The sequence below is a fragment of the Pezoporus wallicus genome, unplaced genomic scaffold, assembly GCF_028554395.1.
Source record: "Pezoporus wallicus isolate ANWC-B61680 ecotype Strahan unplaced genomic scaffold, APGP_CSIRO_Pwel_v1 contig_5418, whole genome shotgun sequence".
In the NCBI taxonomy this organism is placed as follows: Eukaryota; Metazoa; Chordata; class Aves; order Psittaciformes; family Psittacidae; genus Pezoporus; species Pezoporus wallicus.
The window spans coordinates 4,765,536-4,788,955 of NW_026640709.1; the positions used below are offsets into that span (position 1 = coordinate 4,765,536).

Consider the following 23,420-nt stretch of genomic DNA (forward strand, 5'->3'; position numbering starts at 1 on the left):
CATAATATTATGGTTACTCCTGTTATTTTATGAACCTGGATAGATTGCAGAGTGCTTGTATAAACAGAAAGGAAACACTCTCCCAACTTTGCCTTGACATCTAAAATCCGTACAGCCCTCAGTGTATTGTATGCAACTACCTGAAAGGAGGATGGAGTAAGGAGGTGGCTGGTCACTTCTGTCAAATAACAAATGATAAAACAAGAGGTAATGGCCTTGAGCTGCACCAGGGGAGCTTTAGACTGGTTATTAGGAAAAATTTCTTCACTGAAAGGGTGTTCAGGCATTGGAACAGGCTGCCCAAGGAAGTGGCGGAATCACCATCCAGGGAAGTGTAGACGAAGCCCTTACTGATATGCTTTAGTGTTGGACTTGGCAGTCCTGGGATAAAGGTTGGACTTGATGATCTTAAAAGTCTTTTCCAATTTAGTTGATTCTATGTTTCTATATGATTCTACGATTCTATATGATTCCACAGTTCTATAGTATAAAGCCATATTGTCTAAACAGGTGTGTTTGATGGCATGCGTTTCATTCACTGCTGTTTTTGTGAGCCCACGTAGAGAGCTGACGCAAAACAAACAATGCAGTTTGGACATATATTGCATTGCATGACTGGCAAGTGAATTTGTCACATAGTGTAATGTATCCCTTCACCCCTCTGCTTTCATGCTTCCCCAAGTATAACACTTCCTTTGTGTGACGGATTAATGCCAATGGGCTTTATGGAAAGGTGGTCAGAAGAGCTATTTAAATGAAGAGGATGAATGATTGCCACATGAAAACAGAGGCCTAAGAATGTTTCTAGCAAAAATTAATTTTGTTTTTGTTCAAGGGATGTTTCTGTGTTTTTATCTGTATAATTTTTCCATGGCTGATATAGCAGAAAAAGAAAAAAAAAAAAAATGGAAAGATCACTGGAAAAAAAACCCACAAACTGATGTCCTTGATTAGGCTAGGCAAAGATTGTCTATTGACTTTAAAGTTTAAATAGAGGCATATGGCAAAAATTGGTTCACTACTGGGACTGACAACTGGGCTCTGTTCTGTTAACTTCAGCAGTAGCAAGATGATGGAGAGGAGATAACAAATGCAGACATGCAGTAAACAAGCCCAGGGAATTACATGGAAGTAAGCTGTAAGAGTATACTAAATTACATCTATACATTAACCTTCTTTGTTTCCTTGCTGCAAAGAATGACATCTAATTATAAAGAAACATGGGAAAACTTCAGACCAACACCACTGCTACAGTCCTAAAAGCTCAAACCTTTGCTTATATCAATTGAAATTTTAAGTTAAATACCAATATACTATTTGTTTGGGTTTTGGGTTGCTTTAAATAGTAATTGTGTGAGATTTACATAGGAAGAATGCTAATACAAAATTAATTACATATAGAATTTATGGAGTTGACAGGAAAACTACCTGTGTTTGTGCCAAAGCCACCTATTACTATCAGACTGAATCAGATAGAAAGCTTTATATGAAGTATACACATGCAATAACATTTACATTGTTATCACTGTATTTTTTTTGCATAAAGGATTTTCTGTCTTTTTTCTTGAAAAGAAATCTGTGTATCTCTAAGTAGACTCTGATCGACTGTCATTGTTCAATAACTCTTCTTCCACACAGAAAGGTTGGCTTTTTTTCCTGGTGTGATAGGCACATACATGTATGCATTCTAATACATAATATAGAAGAAATACATGTTTCCTCCAGACCTTTTTAGGATCAGAATTTTCATCCACAAATACTATGCTGTTTTCCCTGATGTGTCATGAAAATCTCAACACAGCCCACACTGAAAACTAACAGTATAGTTGGGTCACCACTCATGGTTGTGACTGGGATTGATCAAGCCTTACACCATCTATCTTCACTTTTGTAAATTTCCTGTCCCAGTAAGGGAATCAGTGAAGTGAGAACCAACTAAATCTCTCTAATTAAAAGAAGATATTTCTTGATCTCCCAAATTTTTCTATTAATGTCCTATTCATGTCCTCTCACTCACCTTCCCATGCATTTCCTGGTTTCATATGACAATGAAAGAGGAAGTAATTTTAAACAGGTAGATGTTCCAGGCAGCCAGTTCTCTTTTCCTTTGCATTAATGCGAATCAGGAACTATATTACTTGCATCAGCATACACACCCCACTGTCACGAACTATTATGACACAGAGAATGAGGACCTTTAGTTTTAGGAACAGCTCATACACTTATACCTTCAGGAACTCTCATGGCCTATTATATACTAATAGCCATTGCTCTGAATCCAAACGTCTGATGCAGAACTGTTCTGTGGAAGTTGCAAGTAAGATCTAAAGCTTAGGATCTAATCCTGTTATAAATGGCCTCAGTGAAAATCTCAGTTGTAGGAACAGTAAAGAAGACATTGAAGGTTATAGTCTTTATATTTAAAAGAGATGAAAGTTAGTTCATAATTACCCTATAGAACTAATCCAGTCAAAATATGTCTGGTGCCAAAAGTTTTTCAGAATTCAGAGACATGAACTCAGAGGAATGCTAAAGACATTTGCAATTTGCCCAACTAAAGTTTCTGAAGAGGGTACCAAAAATTTGGAAACGAGATTATTACTTCTTGGCGTAGAAAAAAAACTAACAATAGAAGGAGAATCCATTGAGGGCTTCTTAGTCCATTATTTTCTATTACAGAAATTCTTATTCTTTGCTTTCAGGCCTGTGGAACTGGCCATTTTATCTTACACAGTACTGCTAGTACTGAAATGATAAACATTGCAGTTCTTCCACAAGTGAACTAGAAGTGTATCACAAACACTGCAGGGTTAAGCATTTACCAAAGACTTTATTTGAGTGTAATATGTTGTTTCAGCAGCACTGAAGAAAATTGTTTCTGGCATGATGAGTCAGGTGTCACATCAGAAACAAATATTTGACATTGTCTTGTTTCCATCATGCCTTGTCAGTATAGTTTTATAAACATCCATAAAGTTTTGCACACAGAAAGCATAAAAAGGAACATAATAGAGTATTCACTTAATGGGTGTCACATGCTAGAGTTTGTACTACAGTATAATTTTGAAACTCTTGCCAATAGGAAATTATGTTATAAATTTAAATTTGGGCTTACTATTGTTAATTATAAAATTATGCTGTTTCAATATACATAGAAGCACAATAATATAACAGCTTTAATAATGAAACTTGCATCTTTTTATACAAGCAGGTAATAATTTAAATTACATTTATAACACAATTTTTAATTTATTTCATTATTTAATGCTGCACATTTTGTTAGAATTCTGTTGCTGATATTATAAATGCATTTTTGCAGTGCAGAAAGCTTGTGCTCTTATATTATCCTGGAAGCAAGTTAATTATTGTGTCACTTTTCATAGATGTGCCAGCATAAAATTATGAAGAAAATAGAAAAAGTGTACAATCTGTTACCATTTTTTATATGAACAGATCTTATATTCCCAACAGCATAAACAAGATGAAACCACTTCAAATAATCTCTGTTTCACATCTACTATCAGAACAAAATAATCTAGATTGCCCCAAAAGATAAAAAAAAAAGTTCTTAATTATAATTCCTCTTCATTTCCAGTTTATGCCCCAAAAGATAAAAAACATAAAGTTCTTAATTATAATTCCTCTTCATTTCCAGCGAATATTTAAACACATTTCATATTATTTAATTGTAAATCAAAGGAATTTCAGATTATAAAGCCAAGATCTGGAATTTTTTGTTTGTACATTGTGGTACCCAGACAAAAACTGTGGACTGTTTGGCTTTGACGTTTTTTGGTTGGCCCATTTTATCAAAAACTCAGCCAAAAAATTCCATACATCCTTGTACTACTGCTAGTGACTAATATTTCTAGATGTGTAACATAGCCTTACGATCAACAGTTCTGGGAGATATCACAGTATTTACAGCCACACAGGTGGGTCTGGCTTTGAATGTTACTTTCTGTTCACTTTGAATATGACTGTCATGTCATTTTTTTAGGGTCATCTTCCTGAAGAAATATATTAACTTCTTTTACTATATCCCAAATTATTTGGGAAGTTACTGTAATGTAGCATATTTGCCAAGATATTTTATAATCCTTCTAATTTTTCTTAATTTTTAGAGTTAATGAGCTAAGAGAACCAATGCAGATTTCGACTGAGAGCATTTTCATCTTATAAACAATTTTAAAATTAGCTATTTCAAGCCCTACCAAAGTTTCATCTTAGATACAGTGATCCGTGTATTATATTTAATAGATTTATAAAAAATAAATTTTACCTATTCACCTTAATTTAAAAAAGTAATATTTTCTAAAATTCTCATTGTTTTAAATCTGAATTAATACTTGAACATGGAAAATATCCAGTAAAAGAAATAAGTGGCATGATGGATTTCTGCAGTATATCGGGACACACATATACTAGGAATAGCCAAGAAAGAAAGAATAGGTGGCCAGGGGATAGTGAGACTTCTTACACTTTTTGCACCAATGCAACCATTTTTAATAACAAAACAGTCTGATGAAAACACTTGTACTTCTATAGGAATTTAATGAAGTTGTACTCATTATGTTACTGTATTTTTTGAAAACTCTTCTTTGGAAATGATGAAACATGTATTTACTTCTGAAGACATTCCACTTAAAAGATGATTGATATTTCTTTTGCCGTTATTTCATTGTTCATTTATTTATGCTAGCTTCAGCATAACTTTTTAATGTTTTTCTAATCACGACATATATTTTTATATAAATGTATATAAATTTACCTCCTGAGACAGTTTAAAACTCTTTTTTGCCAATGTAAGAAAATTCCCCACTACTCTGTGTCAGAACACATGTATTTCTCATTACAAAACTTTGACCAATTTGAGGAAAAGAAATGAAAGTGACTGAGCAACAACATAAATTGTGCCCCTTCTTTTTTCCTAACTGTTATTGCAAATAACAAAGATTCAAGAATGGCTTTACAGAAGTTATTGTGGAGAGTAGTGACATTTTGTGTTCCCGAGTCTTTTTACTTTTATCAATAGAGGTAATTATATTGGTTTTTTAGTATGTGGATGACTAAATTTGGTTGAAGCTTGACAGCTTGGATTGGTATTGATTAAATAACTTCTGCAATATTTGAAGTATTCTAAGTGATGTCTTTGTGTTTGAAGCAGGCATCAAAAGAATTTTCAAATGGATCAATCACTTCATTTAGCCCAATGTATGCTATATTTTTTGTTAATTTAGAAACTAAGGAAAAAAAAAAAAAGTAAAAGTCCCTAGCTGAAAAAGATGCTTTAAATGCAATAAAAATAAAAGTTGTAAGGAGCACCTGCAATCTGAAGCATTTATTTTTTTTAAAGTTTGCAAGCATTTTTCTCATCTCTTTTTAATTGCCTATCTTTTCCACCACCTTATCTTCATTTTATATCAACATCTCTTTCATGTTTTTGCAAAAAACCCCATATTTGGTGATGTAGAAATAATAATAATCAACAGTTTAGGCTGTGTTCTTATATGTGGAGGCGAACCATGTTGAAGGATCAGGAGTAATGTAACAGGTGAGTCAAATGAAGCTCTGGTTGTTGAGGCATGCTGATGGAATAGACCCCAAGGTATTTAGCATCTTTATTATCTTAATAGTTATTGTCAATATATATGGATCTGCACGAAGAAGTAAATGTGCCTGCAGTGCTGCTCCAAATTATAATCTTAGTAGCTGAAGTTGTTAATAAATAATACTAAGATGACAAGTACGGAGATTAATAGTAGACTCATGGAATGGTTTGGGTTGTAAAGGACTATTAAGGTTATTTAGTCTACCTCCCCTTACAATGAACAGGGCATCTTCAGCTAGATCAGGTTGCTCAGAGCTCTGTCCAGCCTGACCTCGAATGTTTCCAGGGATGGGGCATTTACCACCTCTCAGGGCAGCCTGTTCCAGTGTTTCACTACTTGTAAAGATTTCTTTCTTATATCTAGTCAGAATCTACCCTCCTTTAGTTTAAACCATTATTTTGACTTATATAAAGAATACTTTCTCAGTGGTTAAAGTTTTTTTTTCATGTTAATGTGTATTGGCTTTATTTACAACTGTACAGCCTCAGTTTTAAAACTTGCTTCAACAGTGACTCCAATGACAGATTGATAATTTTATGTCACTCCCTTAATCTTGGCTGAACTTAAGTTTGTGTCAAGATCGTGTTCCAATTGCTCTTCACTTACTTTAAGGTCCACTGTTATAAAAATATAGGTCTCATGTCTTGGTGATGCTCAAACTTCTCATGAATTGAGAGTATTTGATAGCCTCATAACACATTTCTGACTACAAAAAGATTTAGAATCCATTGCAAAACATGCCTGCTGAATATTTTTTTAATTTTTAGTGGAAAAATGTTTGCAAAATTACTAGTGTAAAATATATTTATATAGATTGTAATATAGATTTATAAATCCTATTTCTGTTTGGGTTTTGTTTGTTTGTTTGTTTTTTAATGTAGCCCATCTGGCTTTTTTTTTTTTTTTTATGTTTTGTTTCAGGTATCTGACCAGTTTCCCTCTTTCCCATTAATCTCAGAGTGCAGTTCCTGCTTTATGCTTACAAACACACATATGTTCAAACTTGTGAAGATTCTTTCTGCTTATGTGTTTGTAAGGAAGATTCCAGATTAAGTCAGCAGAAATTCTTATTTTGTCCCATTTTCTGAAGATACAAGAAGTTCTAAGTTTTTTATCCATCCAATCAGAATTTCATCTCTCATATCAACTACAACAGCAACCAAATAACATTTTCAATTTCATTTATTGTATGGGTGTATGTTCCTGATTTGATATTTTCAGATAAACCAATTAGATGAACCCTCTCATTACCTATAAGGTATTGTGCTATACTACAGTCATCAGACAGTATAGTGTGCATATCCGCAAATATATATGCATGGGCATGCCAAGGAAAAAGTATTTGTATTACTCCTTCTGATCACATCTTTTCGTGCACCTTGTCTCTGAAGCTGTAGGGGGAATAAAAGGAATCTGTATTTTGATACAGTTACTAATTGAGGTCTTTTATTTTACTTTTTTACTATTGTCAAGTGGCAGAGGGTTACAGCAATTACATAAACTATGTAGCTCCCATTACAAGCAAATTAAAAATAGTTTGCTATGTCTCTGAATATTTTCTTTTTTTCAGTAGAACCAAATAGTATAATGGGCAGGATGTAAGAAATTAAAGCACTTTGTTTCTACTGGTTCTAATTTTAAGGCACTTTTTTTCTACTGGTTCTAATTTTAATAAGAAAGAACCTTTCAATGTATTAACACATAACTGTAATCGAGCATGAAAGTTTAAGTTTCCATCTTAACTTTGCCTTGCTAGGAATTAATCTTACTTTAGAAGGTAGAATTTTAATTTGAGAACAAACATTATGAGCATTCGAAGGAAGTAGAAATAAAATCAGATTAAAATCTACTTCTCATTCCCTGCCTCCCATCTGGGTAGTCATCAGTCCCTTTTTACTGTAGAAATCCAACTGAAGGATCAGGAAGCTCCTCTTGTGAGGAAGAATGCCATGCAACATTTTAAATATAGACCATCTGAATTTGTGTGAAAGAAGATAATCATATACATATTTCCAAGCAATTGTGAACTGTTAAGTATAAAAAAAATGCGACTTTGTTTCTTCATGCTGCTTAACAACTGGACATTTATTTTGCTTTATGTCACTGTTAAATGAAATGCTTTTGATTCTGTTCAGCACACATAATTTAAGTCCAAAGAGCACAACTCAGCACAGTTTCATTTCACTAGTGATTCTCTGGGAAAAAAAGAGAAAAAAAAAAAAAAAAAAAAAAGGAAAAAAAGAAAACTCATCTGAGAAAGAGAACAAAATAGAGAAAATCCAGAAACAACTCACTTAAGTACTGCTGAAAAAGAAAAACATATGGTCCAGTGGTTCGGGACAAATTCAAAGGAAGAGGATCTCTTTTTTGAACTTCTAATCTGGATAGTCTTTATTATGTGATTTTTTAGGGGAGTCCTTCAACCTTTTTCAGCTTCAGTCAACTCTGCTGGCATAATGGGTAAAAGAGCAGGGCATCACTACAAACCGTATGTTACCACATTAGTTTCTCTGGGTAAATAAATACTGTGAATGCTTTAAAATGTCTATGCTTTTCTTAGAAAAACATTAACTCATAACAACACTGCAGCTTCATCAGCTTTAGAAACAGGAATCAAATAGGGTAGAGCTGTTACAGCAAGAAGAAAACGTGAGGAATGGGATACAAAGAATAACACTAATCTTGAGATCTCTCAGATTTGTAAAGGAATGTACAGAAACCAAGATCATGTCAGTCAAACAGTGGATGAATAACCAACTTAATGAGTTAACAATAAAAGAATAAAATGGAAGCCATCCTTTGGAACAAGGAGCCACATCTGCTTTCAGTCATGTCAGTATGAATCCAGAATAATTTCAGTAATTGATCTGAATGAACTAGGTTGACATTGCATTGGTGTATTCATGTTGTGGGGCAAATGTTTCTATAATATGACACTTTCAGATCCAGAGAAACTAAAAATAAGCTATACAAATGAGAGGAGTACTTTTCTTCTCTGATATGTTTAAGTCCTTAAATAATGAGAGCTTTGTTTTGTTTGATATAAAACAAACTATCAATCACTTTATGAACAATAGTTTGATTTTTTTGTAGTACATTAGATGCCTTTTGAAGAGGAAATATGTCAGAGAAATTAATAAAAAATTAAAATCCAATATGAAACAAGTGTTCTAGTAGGGACTCAGACCCATTGGCAAATTACTGGGCCTTCAGTTCCCTCTCATAGCTTTCCAGAATGTCCAGGAAAGAACCTAAAACATATTCTCACATATTCATTAGGAAAGAATTCATTCAGCATGTCTCAGCTTACTGTATAAAGCTCTGTAATGTTGGAAATCTCAGGGCTATATTCAGGAAAGTAATTCTACCGTTATACTAATGTGATACTTGTTTGTTCTTTCATTCTGTGGTGGAAAGCATGTGAACTTTGTTTTCACCAAGTTTATAAATTTCACTGGTTGTAGACTTGATTTTGTGTGTCTCTGTGTGTATGCATTATGTAAAAATATTTTTAAAATAGTTTTATGGAGTTTATTTAGAGCCTGAATAGATCACCAGTAACATGTTCATCATCATTGGAGAGCCACTGCACTGGAGCTTATTGTTTCCTCAGGGAATGGAACGTGGTTTTCTTTAGTCATAACATCTTTCTGCTTTTATCAAATATCTCTCAAATTGAGATATTTCTGCTGCATTTTATATAAGATATGTTAGCCTATCATTATCATCCATCATCACTACTCAGCCGACATGTATGGCAATTCTAAAGATTTAAACAATGTTAACTACTCTTAAGCAAAAAAAAAAAGCAAAAATGGTGGGAAATTCCATATGAAAGGTGTGAAAGGTTTAAATCTCAGAACTAAGAGTGCAATTGAGTGCACCCAGAAGGTAACAAATGACGGATTAGATTGCATAAGTAAGCTTCAATTAAGTCCTGTTACATATCTTTAATTATAAGTTATTCCACCAAATCTGTCCTCTTCAATGACTAGAATGGATCAGTTGTGTGAAATAAGTAAGGCTATGTGGTGAGGGATATGATTGTTTGTAGGACCTTTGATTTACCTGTTCATAAGTAGAAAAGCATATAATTACTGAGTCAGGATAGCTCATAAGTAAAAAGGTAGCTTCTGCTGTCAAGGCAATTTGATGCTGCCTTAGAGATTTAGAGTTTTATCCTGACTTTAATACATACAAGCAAAAGGCTGCTTAGCACATAATTTAAAACAGACCTTTAGAAGTGTTGGCTTGTGGGTTTGGGTTTATTTTACTAATGGTTGTGCTGAATTTTGGATCCTTATTTTGAAACCTTTGAAACTGACTGTCAGAGATTCAGTGTATGGAGGCTTTGAATATATCAGGATCTTTCACATGCTGAATAGGTTGAAAATATCAGGTCTTAAAACCAAAATTTATTGTATATTTTTATGTTGCTCTTTGTGTTTCTCATTTCTGTTAGTAAAATTGGGTTATTACCTATCCTTTTCTATTATGAAAAATTGAAAATTATTAGAGATTATTGTAATAGGCTAATAGTAAAAGAGGTAGTTTTATCCTTAGAGTAGAATTTGAAGTGTGTTGTATACAAGGCCTCTGTGACACGTGGAATGATAAGAACAGAGGAAAATAAGGATTTTTTTATTATTAAGTAAGGGTATGCATTCTCTGCAGTAGGCCTTTAAAAAATGTATAAGAGACTATCACAGTGTCTATGCATATGCAATTTATGCATACCAAGTCAAAGATGAAATCAGTGCTTGCTTCTATAATTTTACTAGCCTTTTTAACATTGGTGTTTTCAGGGTAATCTCAGTTTGACATAGATCACTATGACATATGATAATATCATCTTGTCAATTAGCTCTTTAAACCATCCTGTATGGCTTAAGATGAAGCAGCTTGAATGTTTGTGTCACGAGGGGGAGTATAAGTAGAATCCCAGGTCACAGACAGGAAAAGTGGTATTTAAGGGAAGCAACACTGTAAAGATGTACTGAAAGCAGAAGCCAATATAACTATTTTTCTTTTCTTTTATGGAAAAAAGAACCTTGTTGGATTGTCCCAGTTTCACATTTTTATGGCTTGAATCGCTTCTGTTTATGAAAGAGAGTAGAAATACCTTTGGATCAAGTACAAACAAGGCAGCTGACTAACAGCCCCTTCTGTTAGTTGACATGGGTTGTCTATGAAATACTGATTTTTTTGGTGAGATTGCATTTTTGTTAATTTCACATTTTATGAGGAACGTTCACTAGGGAAAGACATAGGAAAGTCTGCTCCTGGGTAAGATAAAATTATGTGGAAAAATTATTGTGGAAAAATTATTCACCTGGATCTGCTACATGGTTATCTAGAGACTACAGTTTTGACCCATATATATGTTACTATTTTTAAGGCTCCAAACAGCAGATGGTATTGGTTGACAGTCAGCAAAGACAAGTAAAAGTGTTTATAATGTTGCAAGGTTATGGAGGTGAATTAAAAAACAAAGGATTCAGAAGTGATAAAAAGTACAGAAAATAGTTGGGATGGTAATAAAGCTGCTTCCTTCCAGGGGCAATATATTTTTTTATGGTGTCTGATTGCAAATTAAGGTGAAAAAAATTAACCCCAGTGTCCTGGGTTCAGCAGTAGCAGTCATTTTTCTCCTTCTTGGTAGCTGGTGCAGTGCTGTGTTTTGACTTTCGGCTTGGGAACAAGGATGTTTTGATTTGGCCAAGGACTTTGTGAGCCTCATGTTCTGCCAGGGAGGAGTGGAAGCCGGGAGGAAGCAGAGACAGGGTACATGACCCAAACTGACCAAAGAGGTATTCCATACCACAGCACGTCATGCCAGGGATGTAACTGAGAGTTACCCGGGAGGGCTGGGACTGCAGGGTTGGAGGAGGTATGGGTCGGTGCTTGGTCAGGCTGGGGGGGAAGTTATTGGTTGGCTGGTGGTGAGGTGATGTATTCTCTTGCCTTGTTATTTCCTTTATCATTGTTATTATTGGTGGTAGCAGTAGTGATTTGTGTTATACCTTAGTTACTAAACTGTTCTTATCTCAACCCGTGGGAGTTGCATTCTTTTCAATTCTCTTCTCTGTCCCTTCAGGAGTAGGGGGAGGGCAAGAAGAGGGGGGGACAGTGAGTGAAGGAGCTCTGCCTGGTTTTAAACTACGACACCCAGGCATAAAAGAATATTCAGTCCTTACCTCCCTGGTTTCCAGAGGAAAAGCCCTTAGTCTTTGATTTTAGATTTGATTTTTTTTTTTCCCCTGATGGTTGCCATACAAAGAGATATAGCTCAATAAAAGGAAAGATCCAGTGCACATTTCATATTTTTGGCCTGAAGGAATTCTTAGTCAGGTTAATGGATCTGATGGTTTTCCCTTCATTGATTTTTAAGATGATTATATTTTATTTATAGGTGAGAAAATAATAGTTAATCTTAAATTTATTGAAAACTTGTGAGACTGCAGGAACTGATCATGATAACAGTACATTTAGGGAGGCCAAACTATTCCTGTCTTTAATCCCGTATTTGCTGATGTGAGGCAAACCTATTGACTTGAAATTAACTGTATTTTTATGTACACCTGTGTTCAGAATAAAAGAGTTATATTTTTCTTGCTCTTATGAAAGATTTTATTACATGAAGCATTGATACACCTCGGGTGTTTCTTTTGTGAAAACTGTATGTGAAGAGCTGAAAGCTCATGGATAAGAGCATGTTGTCCACTGGAGGCTGTGAGATCTGATCTCTAAGTCAGCCAAGTCATTTGTCAGATAAAAAGCCTACTGGTCAACTCTAATTGTGTCCACAGGTTTGAATCTTAAACCGTGACATGGGTTACAAATTTCCAGTGGAACTTAAGAGAGCAGCATGAACAACAGCTCATTTTAACCCAGCACTCCGTGCCTTAGCACTGTTAAATTTGTTTTTGTGTTCTTAAATGGGCTCAGAGACCTTTTTTATTTTTTTGAACGTCAATAGATGATAGCAAAATATGTAACAATTTTAGAATATAAAGCTATAAAATGTCATTCATTTCTCAGTAGCACTCATTTTTGGCATTCAGCTCATCTTGCAAAACTATTGAACTGAGTGGCTAAAGATGGAGAGATGCTGAATCAAAGTTATGCCTCAGGCAACCATAAGCCCTTGTTACACAATCCTAATGTGTGGTGAAAGTTCTAGAGTGGCATTATATTTTGACAAAAAAAAATAGCTTCTCAGCAATTTCATTAGTCATAATGATCCAGATCCAGTGCATTTCTGTGGGGTAAACTAGCAGAAACACCAGTTCGGGAATGTGCAGCAGATTCTGTAGAAAACAAAGTAAGAAAAAGGGAGAGACATCAGAACACAGCAATTACTGTTGAATTTTTCATGCTTATAATGCATTATCTCAAGCTGGCACTGCCATTAATGGCTGTATAAGGCCTCTGACTGGACACCTACATTAATTTTAGATCTCCTCTATTGTTTTGCTTGAAGCAAAATTTGACATCAACACGGTGTTTCACCTTAGATTGAACTTAGTGGGGAAAAAACACGAAAGTAAATTAAAATCCCAGCTCACTTCCCACCACTTTTGCAATAACACCAAAAGCTGTCTAAAACCTTTGGAAGAGATTTCCAAAAGAAAAAGCCTAGGGTTTTGTGGTTTTTTTACTTCCTTTCCCTGACTCCATGATGCACCCAACACAATATATTAAAAGTTTAAGCAACATACAAAAATAATTAGATACACTGTCTTCAGTTTTTTTTCTACAGAGATGAGTCTATGTACTGTGTATAATTAAAAGGGAAATAAAATGAAGAGTTGAGGATTCAGAGCCTTTCCGATATTTAGCATGTGCAACTGTAACTGTCTGGAAGGGAACGCAAACTGAGATAAGAGAGGGGGCTGCATTTACTGAGTCTGAAATTACCACAGATGTGTGAAGTATTTTCCTGTTGGGAAAATACAGCTGTCAAAATAGATGCTCAGGTAGCGTGTGAATTGGTGACTGTGGGACAGGACCACAGGGCAGAGGTTGAACAAAACTAGCAGAGGTTTGGCCTCCAAATCTGGCTAAAATAAGAGATGATCTGAACCATTGCCCAGAATTCAAACTGAAGGAGAAGTGAACTTGTCAAAAACTATGTCCTATTTTCTTGTTCCTCTGCACTTCCTGATTCTACTTGATTCTCTGAGTCAAGGGCCAAGGTAAGATTAAAAAGGCTGATCTTGCACTTTTGTATGTACACTGGCTCAAGGACCACAAGAAATCTCACATGAAGTCTGTTCTCATAAATTTGCTAGGTAAATACTGCACTTAATTAAATTAATTCAAATAAAACCTGGAAAATTCATCAAAATAAAGTCTGTTTAATCCTTCCTATAATTATATATAAAGCAGTTTCTCTCATTTTCTTCAAACAACCAAAAATTTATGACAAATAATTATGAGTGTCAGAGACTTCAAACCAGTATGGATGCTACAGATGAAGATTTAATGAGCCTTTTTCTTTTCCTTCCTTCTTTCTCTTTTTTTTCTTAAAGGTACTTCATGAAATGTAAAAATTGTGTCATTTGTACAAACCATGCAAACAAAAGCTTTGGGACTACTCAGAATGCATAAACTTGAGCATATGTGCAAATATCTGCTGGATTGTGCCCAAAGGGCACATCTATAAAGAGCTACAAGTATAAAATACTGAAATTACTTGCACATGTGCTATTTAGGTCATTATCTATAGCAATTCAATGTAAATGAAGGATCTATTTGTGTTATTTTTATCTATTTATAGACTTTATCCAAGATTTGAAAGAGCTCCCTGTGAACTGTAAATTGACTATTGCTTATCTGTTATTTCAGGAGCAAAATGATGAAAAAAGAGTAAGGAGGGAAATACTAAGTAGTGAAATATCTTTTTTTTTTTTTTTGTAATATGAAACAATCACCTAACTTTAAGAATTAGAGGAAAAGATGATCTATAGTGATAGTGTTAAGAAGATTCTTTCATAATTCAAATTCTGTGGAGTTACATACTTGCATCTTATAACTTTTCTAATTAACAGTATTTAGAGTATATAGTTCATGACAGTGAGGTATTTGTGTTTGCTTTCCTAGCAAAAACAGAGTAATTTCATTTGCCACATCTTCATTTTTAACCCTCATAAGGTCTTATCAATTTAGAAACATTTCAATTTCTGTACACATATTTTTGATACAATAATGAGGTAGAACTCAATCTCTACCCACACTGTTGGATGTCACAGTATCAATGCAGATTACTGATAGGGAACTTGAAGTAAAACCACACAATTCCTAGGAATTGCTCTTATGTTATGAATTGGAATAATATTAATAAAATTAAAAATAATTTAGAAAAACAATTTAGAAAGTTACTTTAATCTCACTTTTGTAAGAATCCTTAGGTAGGTTTCCTCTGCTGTTTACCTCCACCCTTCCGCCCTCCTCCCCCCAGTAAAATAAGTTTTGGAGAGACCTTTGTAAATTTGCCCAGAGGAATTTAATAAGAAGAGTTTTCACTTTCTAACTCAAATTAACTGTAATTTTGCAAGTTTATAAATTTATATAAAAAAATCAGTACTATAAAATGTATCTCCAGTCTGCTAAAGATAGGAATACAATTCTGATGAATAGGAAATACGAAGACAATTATTGTATGATAACTCATTTATAGACAAAATTAAGGATTTAGCAGACGCAGTAAACTTCCATAGATAAAAAAAGGCAATGAACATTCTATTTCACTCCATAGAGAGTAGTAAAATTAAAAATAACAAGTCTTTGCTTGAGAAGATCCTACAAACTGTTTTCTTTCATAAAGGGCAGAGATGGAAGACAAGCTGATCTGGTGGATTAGTATTATGCATGAAAAATATAATCTACCATGAAAAGAATGAATGCCACAACATAGTTTTGTATATAGAGATTTAAAAAATTACACAGTAGAAAGAGATTGAATTCTAGGCAAGCAGATTCATAAATCTATGTAGATTTTTTAAAGAAGGAAACAATTTTATACTGAGCTCTGGAAAGTGATCCTGTGTAAGGTATTCATGAGAAGTTGTCCTTAGTGAAATACAAGGAAACGGATTTATCACCCACAAAGAAAATACTAAGCCTTAGCAGGTGTGGTTTGTTCAGGCCAAATGCTCAAGTAAGCACTCTAAGAATTTAATAAGAGTTTAGGCTCACACTGGAAATACCTGATTGCATACTTATGATCTTGCACTAGCTGAAGAAAAAAAATAGCTCAAGAAGCATTATGTTTCTTCTGTACAAACAGGCAGCTTGGTTTATAGTATTTTCACAGGTTTGGAATGTATATTTTGTTCTTTTATTTACATTCTTCAATTGAATGACAATCATAATAATAACAGTAGTAGTGCTTGTAATAAACCCTAAAACTCCTGCATTTGCTACAAGTTATTTCAGCAGTTGCTGATAATGGTGTTTACTGCATTTTCTATCACTGTGACTCCTCCACTTGTGTCCATTCACTTTCAGTGTTTTCCTCTCCTCAGCAAGTATGCAATCATTTATCAAAGAAGGAAATTTTTGCTAACACTAGTTTCTTTTTTTACTAACTCTTCCCTTTATTCATATGAATACCATGTTTTTCTAAATTCAGTATTAAATATGAAACATAAACCCATTAAAATAAAGTGTTGATGCTGCATTATATTCCTATATCTTCTATGATAATTGATGTATATAGTTTTCTTCTCAGTATTTTGTATTTTATTCTACAATAACAAAGTCATGCAGAGGCGTTGCTTGCCTTTCATTTGCCCTTATTTTGAAAACCAGGGATACAGTTTTTATGCTGGATAGACAATATAATTGCACCAGATTGTCAGCATTGTTGTATGGGCAACGAGCGCATCCAGGTAAGTGAATGTAAATGCAGAGGCAGAGCCAAGTATTGTTTACACAGAATGCAGCTTACTGAATGGAGCAGGCAGATAAAGAAGAGAGGCATACTTAATGTCAAACTGGCTTTCTTGGGTAGTATAAAATAAACTATGTAATTGCTACACATTGTTTCAAAATAATTGAGCAAACAAGATTGTGAAGAGCTGCAGTGTAGTAGTAACTTTTTTGTGCAGTATCTCCTACAGGGAGAATCATGTAAGTATTTGGGTTTGATTGGAAGTTGAGTCTGGCTCTTGAAAATCTGGCCATTTATGTCACCTTATAATTCCTGTTAAAAATAGTCTAATGCTATGTGTGCATCTCTGTTAGAGGACAGATGGTTATGTGTAAACAAAATAAAATGCACTTGGCATATATGCATACCCACTTTCCTGTCTTTTTTCCTTGAGAGAACTGATCCAAATAGTGATACTTCCCAGGATAGGAGCAAAAATAATTACCACTTGCAAGTGCAGAGACATGTATCCCCATTCATCAACTAATATTGAGGATCAATCACATTGTTATAACAATATTTTTGTTATAAAATTTGATGGTTTGCATGGTTAGTTCTAAAATAAGGTTTAGATGATGCTTTTTCTGTTTTTATTTTTTTATTGGAAGGATTTTCTATTTTATGCATATGTAACATCTATATTTCAGACTGATTTTTGACAGCATTGTAGCCTAAGGAACACTTGGAACTTCCTTTTGCTCATAAATTCTACTTTTCAGAAAAATTCTTGCAACAGATATTTTTACACAAGAAAGAGATTAATTAAATGATACCAATTGTAAAGGCTTTGTTGCCTTTGGTTTGTCATGTTAATAGTGAATAACATTGATGAATGGAGACCGGGGTTGTATTAAATCCCAGCCCACTCTTAATCCTTTCTTCTGTCTTTGAAATACAATATAAATAGAGCGTTCCAAACCACTCTTCAGTCAGACGGTTGTTCATAACCTTCTCTTACAATGCAAGGGTTAGGGAGTATGGTGTCAGAAAAATGCTCAGTCATCAACAAACCAAAAAAAAAGAAAAAAAGATCCAAAACCATCAACTAAACCGATAATGCTTGGCTAATATTTACATTCTTACAACAAAACATTTGAGGTTTACCTTACCTTTGTTCATCTTATTCATGTAGTTTAGTCTGTAATGTAACTGCTGTTTAGTTTTTTCTCACAAACTGTTCACAAAGCCAAAACCCACATGAAAAACTGTTCAGTTGAAGGTGGAGATTGCAGATTAAGATTACTGATTTAAGAAAAAGAAAGGAAAGGAGGGGAAGACAATGTATGCAACTGTCCTATACCTTTATGGTAGCTTGGTTTATTTTCTGTGCAATTGTGTTGATTAGTGGGACAGTATAGAATAGTTAGCCTAGATTGGGTGGCTGTACATAAAGTTATCTCCTGGGATTTGCATGAAATTCCCTTAAAACTGAGAAAACCAAGAACCTTACAAACTTCCCCATTTGGGAAGCAGCTGATATTTGGCTCAGTATAGTAATAATGTAGCATTATCTTCTAGGTGTTAGATGACTTCTAGGTTGGCTGTCTCCTTACATGGGGATAAGTTCCATTGTAGATAAAGTAGCAGAAGATCAATTACTCTTCCCTATAACAGTGTTTGTTTAAAATAATTAAGAATCATAAAATCATAAAATGGTTAGGGCTGGAAGGGACCTTAAAGATCATAGAATCATCTAGTTCCAACGCCCTGCTACAGGCACGGTCGCCCTCCACTAAACCAGGTTTCTTAATGCCCTGTCCAACCTGGTTTTGGACACATCCAGGGATGGGGCACCTACAACTTCTCTTGACAACCTATTCCAGTTCCTCACTACCCTCATAATAAAGATTTTCTTCCTAATATCTAATCTAAATGTACCCTTTTTCAGTTTAAAACCGTTCCCCTCTTGTCCTGTCACTGCATTTCCTTGTAAAAAATCCCACTTCAGATTTCTTGTAGGCCCCCTTTAAGTACTGAAAGACTTCTGTAAGGTCTTCCCAGAGCCTTCTCTTCTTCAGGCTGAACAAGCCCAATTCTCATTCTGTCTTCATAGGAGGGGTTCTGTAGCCCTCAGAGCATCTTTGTGGCCCTTCTCTAGACTCAATCCACAAGGACCATGTCCTTCTTGTGTTGGGGGCCCCAGAACTGTACACAGTACTGCAGGTGGGGTCTCATGAGTGTGGAGTAGAGGGACAAAATCACCTCCCTTGACCTGCTGGTCATGTTCCTTTTGATGCAGCCAGCATCCAGTTGGCTTTCTGGGCTGTAGCACACTGCTGGCTCATGCTGAGCTTCTCATCAACCATCACCCCCAAGTCCTTCTCCTTAGGGCTGCTCTCAATCCATTTTCCACCCAGCCTGTAGTTGTGCTTGGGATATCTTTCTTCATCTCCTTTCTCATAAGATTTGTGGCAGTTTAAACATTTGTGACAGATGAGATCTAAAGCAGTGCCTTCTTATGTTGATATAATATGAAATGTTATCTTTCCTACTCTAAAATCTTATTTTAATTTGTTTAGAATATACACAGGAGCTGCAGTGAAAGTATTTTAAAGTTAGACTGAAATTAGTTCAAGTCCTCTTAAATTCAAGAAATATAGACAAATAGGCAAATCTTCATTTCGTTATTGATTGCTTAACTTAGAGTTAGATGCTGCCTTTATCATTCTTAAGTACAGCACAATGTAGCTCAAAATGTTAGGTTTGTAATCCTTGATGCTCATTTTTCTCTGCCTGATTGTGACTTCTTATAACTGTTATTTGACTTTCTGGATGCTCAGTTAGTGGGGAAAAGGACTGGTAGTGCCTAGAATGGACTAAATACTTACAGGAGTTCTACATGAGTGTGAAAAAATTCAATACATTTAATTTGAAGCAGAGAGTTAATGCTTACAGACTGGCCAGATTTTCATGAAAAATCAGATGAGATTTTAGCATCAGCATGTTCCCAAAGGTCTGAAGATCTGAGCATTCGGGAACTCTCCATGGCCTTAAAATGACAAATGGTTACATATTCCTGTTGGATCATTTCTGAGTAAGTAGTATCCCATAATCCTTTCATTAAATGTGTAGGCTTCACAGATGCTCTCTTCTAATCAACCGATTATCGATCTGTACATGACATCACTCTAACAGATGATCCGTCTTGCAACACTTATACATAAATAAATAAATACAAGAAAAGACTTGGGGCCTGCCAGTTTCATCAATAACCTCCAGAACTCCTCTAATCTTTTTATAGTACAATTTTGTTGGTAATTTCCAAAATTTACATAATTACATCCTGTTTTAGCTTACATCTTTCTGCTTATTATGTTAACTCACCTAAAAACCATCTTATTCAATGTTACCATTGTAACTGAGTAAACAAACATTTTTTAGTAGCCGAGCTTGAAGTTCAAAGCCATACTTCTTGCCTACCAATATATTACCATTTTGCTATTTTATCTTTTGTAAATCATTAGAAATGGTGACTAAAAATATAGTATCACTTGTATTATTGCATTGTTCCTTGGGACATTTATGCAAAAGGGATTCTTCTCAGCAGTAATACATTCTTTTTATTTTTCTTCATCTTAACTCAGCTTACCTTCAGTAACAGAGGTAGATTTTTCTCCCAATTTTCTAATAAAGGAACGAAATAAAGGACTGAACTAAAACTTTACATCTATAAATACTCAAATCTAAGCGATCTTTGAAGCCCTAAAGGTAACAAAATGATCAAAAGGAAAATTTATTGAGTATATACAATATACATTTTAACAGAAAACTTACTTTTTTTAAGAAACTATTTATCAAATAATAAAGATTAACCAGATTTGTTTAAAGACTGCATGTTACACTGGATCTTTTCTCATGTGTACTACTGATGTTTTGACACATGTTGAGTAAACTGATATTAACATGACATTAGGAAAAATTCTCCTCCTGAGAGGAAATCTAGCTAAACAAAGTGATATTTAATTTTTTTTATTATATTTATTTAAATAAAATGCCTGATTAGATGTTAAACAGAACAGAGGTTAATGATCTTTGTTATTGGTATTATAAAAATTAAGAAAGAATAAAATAGTGTTAATGATGCATCCCATTATTGTTATTACGGGGATTAAATGCATCCTGTTGACCACTGCTCTGAAAAAATGGGCCCCAAGCTGTGAGTAATTAGCAAAATTATATTATTGTCTAACCTTATGCCGTAATCAATTACTCTCATCACTGTGTTTTTCAGTGTGGGTTCTAAGTGTTTTAGGTAGGTCTCCAGCTTTGTGTGTAAAAATGGAGGAAATAAACTCTTATCTGATTCAGTCCAGCCTTTATATGAAAGATGATATTTATTGCATGAATACAAAATGAAATAGGAGAGTAGATAGGATAAAAGGGGACTATTTGAGGATAATCTGAATTTGTTCCTTATATGTAAAGTGTGTCCTTGTCTGTTCATTTTCCCTTTTTTTTTTGAATATTTATATTACAGCAAAATGTCTACTGGGAATAAAAGAAGAGATATCAACTGGTGAGTTAAAACTATCTATTTATTATTGGTTGTTTTTGTTATGATTGTGTGTGTCAACCCAGAACAAGACCGTATTGTGCTAGGCTCTTTACAAACAGAGAATACCAGATGGTCCCAGCTCTAGAGAGTTTATAATCTGAATCAACAGGGTGAATGATGAGGCATAACATAAAACAGTAGTGTGAACAATGTGATGGCAGCAAATGTTATATTACTTCCATAATTTCTTGCTGAAAGCAAGGAGGGAGGGTTTAGTATGTTTACTGGTGGATTAGGTCTAATATGGCAATGGTGACCCTGTTAACACTTTGCAGCACCGTGAATACTTTTGATGGTGACACTGGGAAGCAGCCTCATGGCTGCAGACTTATTTCCTCCTCCTCCAACTGCCTCTGCACCTCTATCCTCTGTCCGGAGAACTAGAAAGATGCAGAAATGAAGAAAAAGGTAACTGATATGGGTTTCAAGAAAGGCTGAGATGAAACTGTTGTAGGGGAAGGACAAGTTTGGACCAAATGACTAACCATATTTTTAGCCAAAGAAATGGCCTGCTTGGCTACTTCTACTTTCTTCTGCTGGACCATCTCATTGGCTTGCTTCTGTAGTTTTACACTTGATAATCAGTGTTTGGAGGGAGAAGAAGACATGAAAACCCCTACTCTGGGCAGTTTGCTCTATGGGTTGTACTCCAATTCTTGCATGATATGTATTAAAAAAAAGGCCCTTTTACTCCCTGCAAGTGTAGTTCCATCTTTGTTTTTTGATACACCATCATCTATAGCTGGAGTCCATATGAAACTTCATTTAACATGTAGAATAATTTTGAAATTATTTGACTTCTCCAGACTTATGGAGTTCAGGGCAGGTCCTCATGCTTTAGCTGTCATCTCCAGTTTTTCAATCCTGAATGTTTTATAGGACAGAAACCTGGCTGAACTTCAACCAGTACTTTTATTTAAGTAGTGTTGCTTCATGTTAATCATAAATACACTAACAATGCTTTTTTAACAAACAAGGAATTTAGAGACACAGTTGCTTGCTTACCAAAGTAGGTACAAGGCTGTCCTGGTTTCAGCTGGGATAGAGTTAATTTTCTTCCCAGTAGCTGGTGCAGAGCTGTGTTTTCGACTTTAGTCTGAGAACAATGCTGATAACACACCAGTCTTTTATTTGTTGCCCAGTAGTGCTTACCCTGATCAAGGACTTTTCAGTCTCATGCTCTGCCAGTGAGGAGGGGCACAGGAAGACAGGAGGAAGCAGAAACAGGACACCTGATCCAAGCTAGCCAATATATACCTATATACCACAGCATGTCATGCCTGGTATCTAAACTGGGGATGTTACCTGGAAGGGGCTGATAGCTGTCCAGGTGAGGCTGGGTATCGGTGGGTGGTGAGCAATTGTATTGTGCATCACTTGGGCTTATTGTTTGCTTTATTTTTCTTCTTCTCTCTTTTAGTTTTATATTCTCTCCCCTAGTTATTTTCATTATTATTATTAATAGTAGAAGTAGCAGTAGTAGTTGTAGTAGTAGTAGCAGTATATTGTACTTTAATTGTTAAAATGTTATTCTCTTAACATGTGGAGTTTACATTCTTTTGATTCTACTCCTCACCACACCTGGAAGGAAGAAAAGGGGTAGAGGTGGGAGCTAATGGCTGCATGGTGCTGAGTTACCAGCTGGGTTTAAACCAAGACAGCTTATTTTTCAGAAGCGGGTGTTTAGTACATTCCAAGAGGCAGAGTCTTTCCCCCAGTTGTGCTGATACTACTGAGAGAAAATAAATTTTTCTCCTTAAGAGAGTCTGGATATCCATACTGTTGAAAATCTTGACAAAAGTGAGTTCACAATTTTTATAGGCCTTAATCATAGAATCATAGAATAGTTAGGGTTGGAAAGGACCTTAAGGTCATCTAGTTCCAGCCCCCCTGCCATGGGCAGGGACGCTTCCCACTAAACCATATCACCCAAGGCTCTGTCCACCTTAGCCTTGAACACTGCCAGGGATGGAGCATTTGCAACTTCCTTGGGCAACCCATTCCAGTGCCTCACCACCCTCACAATAAAGAACTTCCCCCTTATAAGCAATCTAAACTTCCTCTGTTGAAGTTTTAACCTGTTACCCCTTCTCCTATCACTACAGTCCCTAATGAAGAGTCCCTCCCCAGCATCCCTATAGACCCCATTCAGATAGTGGAAGGCTGCTATGAGGTCTCCACACAGCCTTCTCTTCTCCAGGCTGAACAGCCCCAACTTTCTCAGCCTCTCTTCATACTGGAGGTGCTCCAGTCCCCTGATCATCCTCATGGCCCTCCTCTGGACTTGTTCCAACAGTTCCATGTCCTTTTTATGTTG

General features: G+C 35.1%; 1 long non-coding RNA gene across 1 annotated transcript in view; it reads left to right on the forward strand.

Annotated features, from left to right (window-relative positions):
* Window positions 1-23,420, forward strand: part of LOC130605027 (uncharacterized) — a 140,352-nt gene that overhangs the window by 69,564 nt on the left and 47,368 nt on the right. The gene's annotated exons all lie outside the window — the stretch shown is intronic.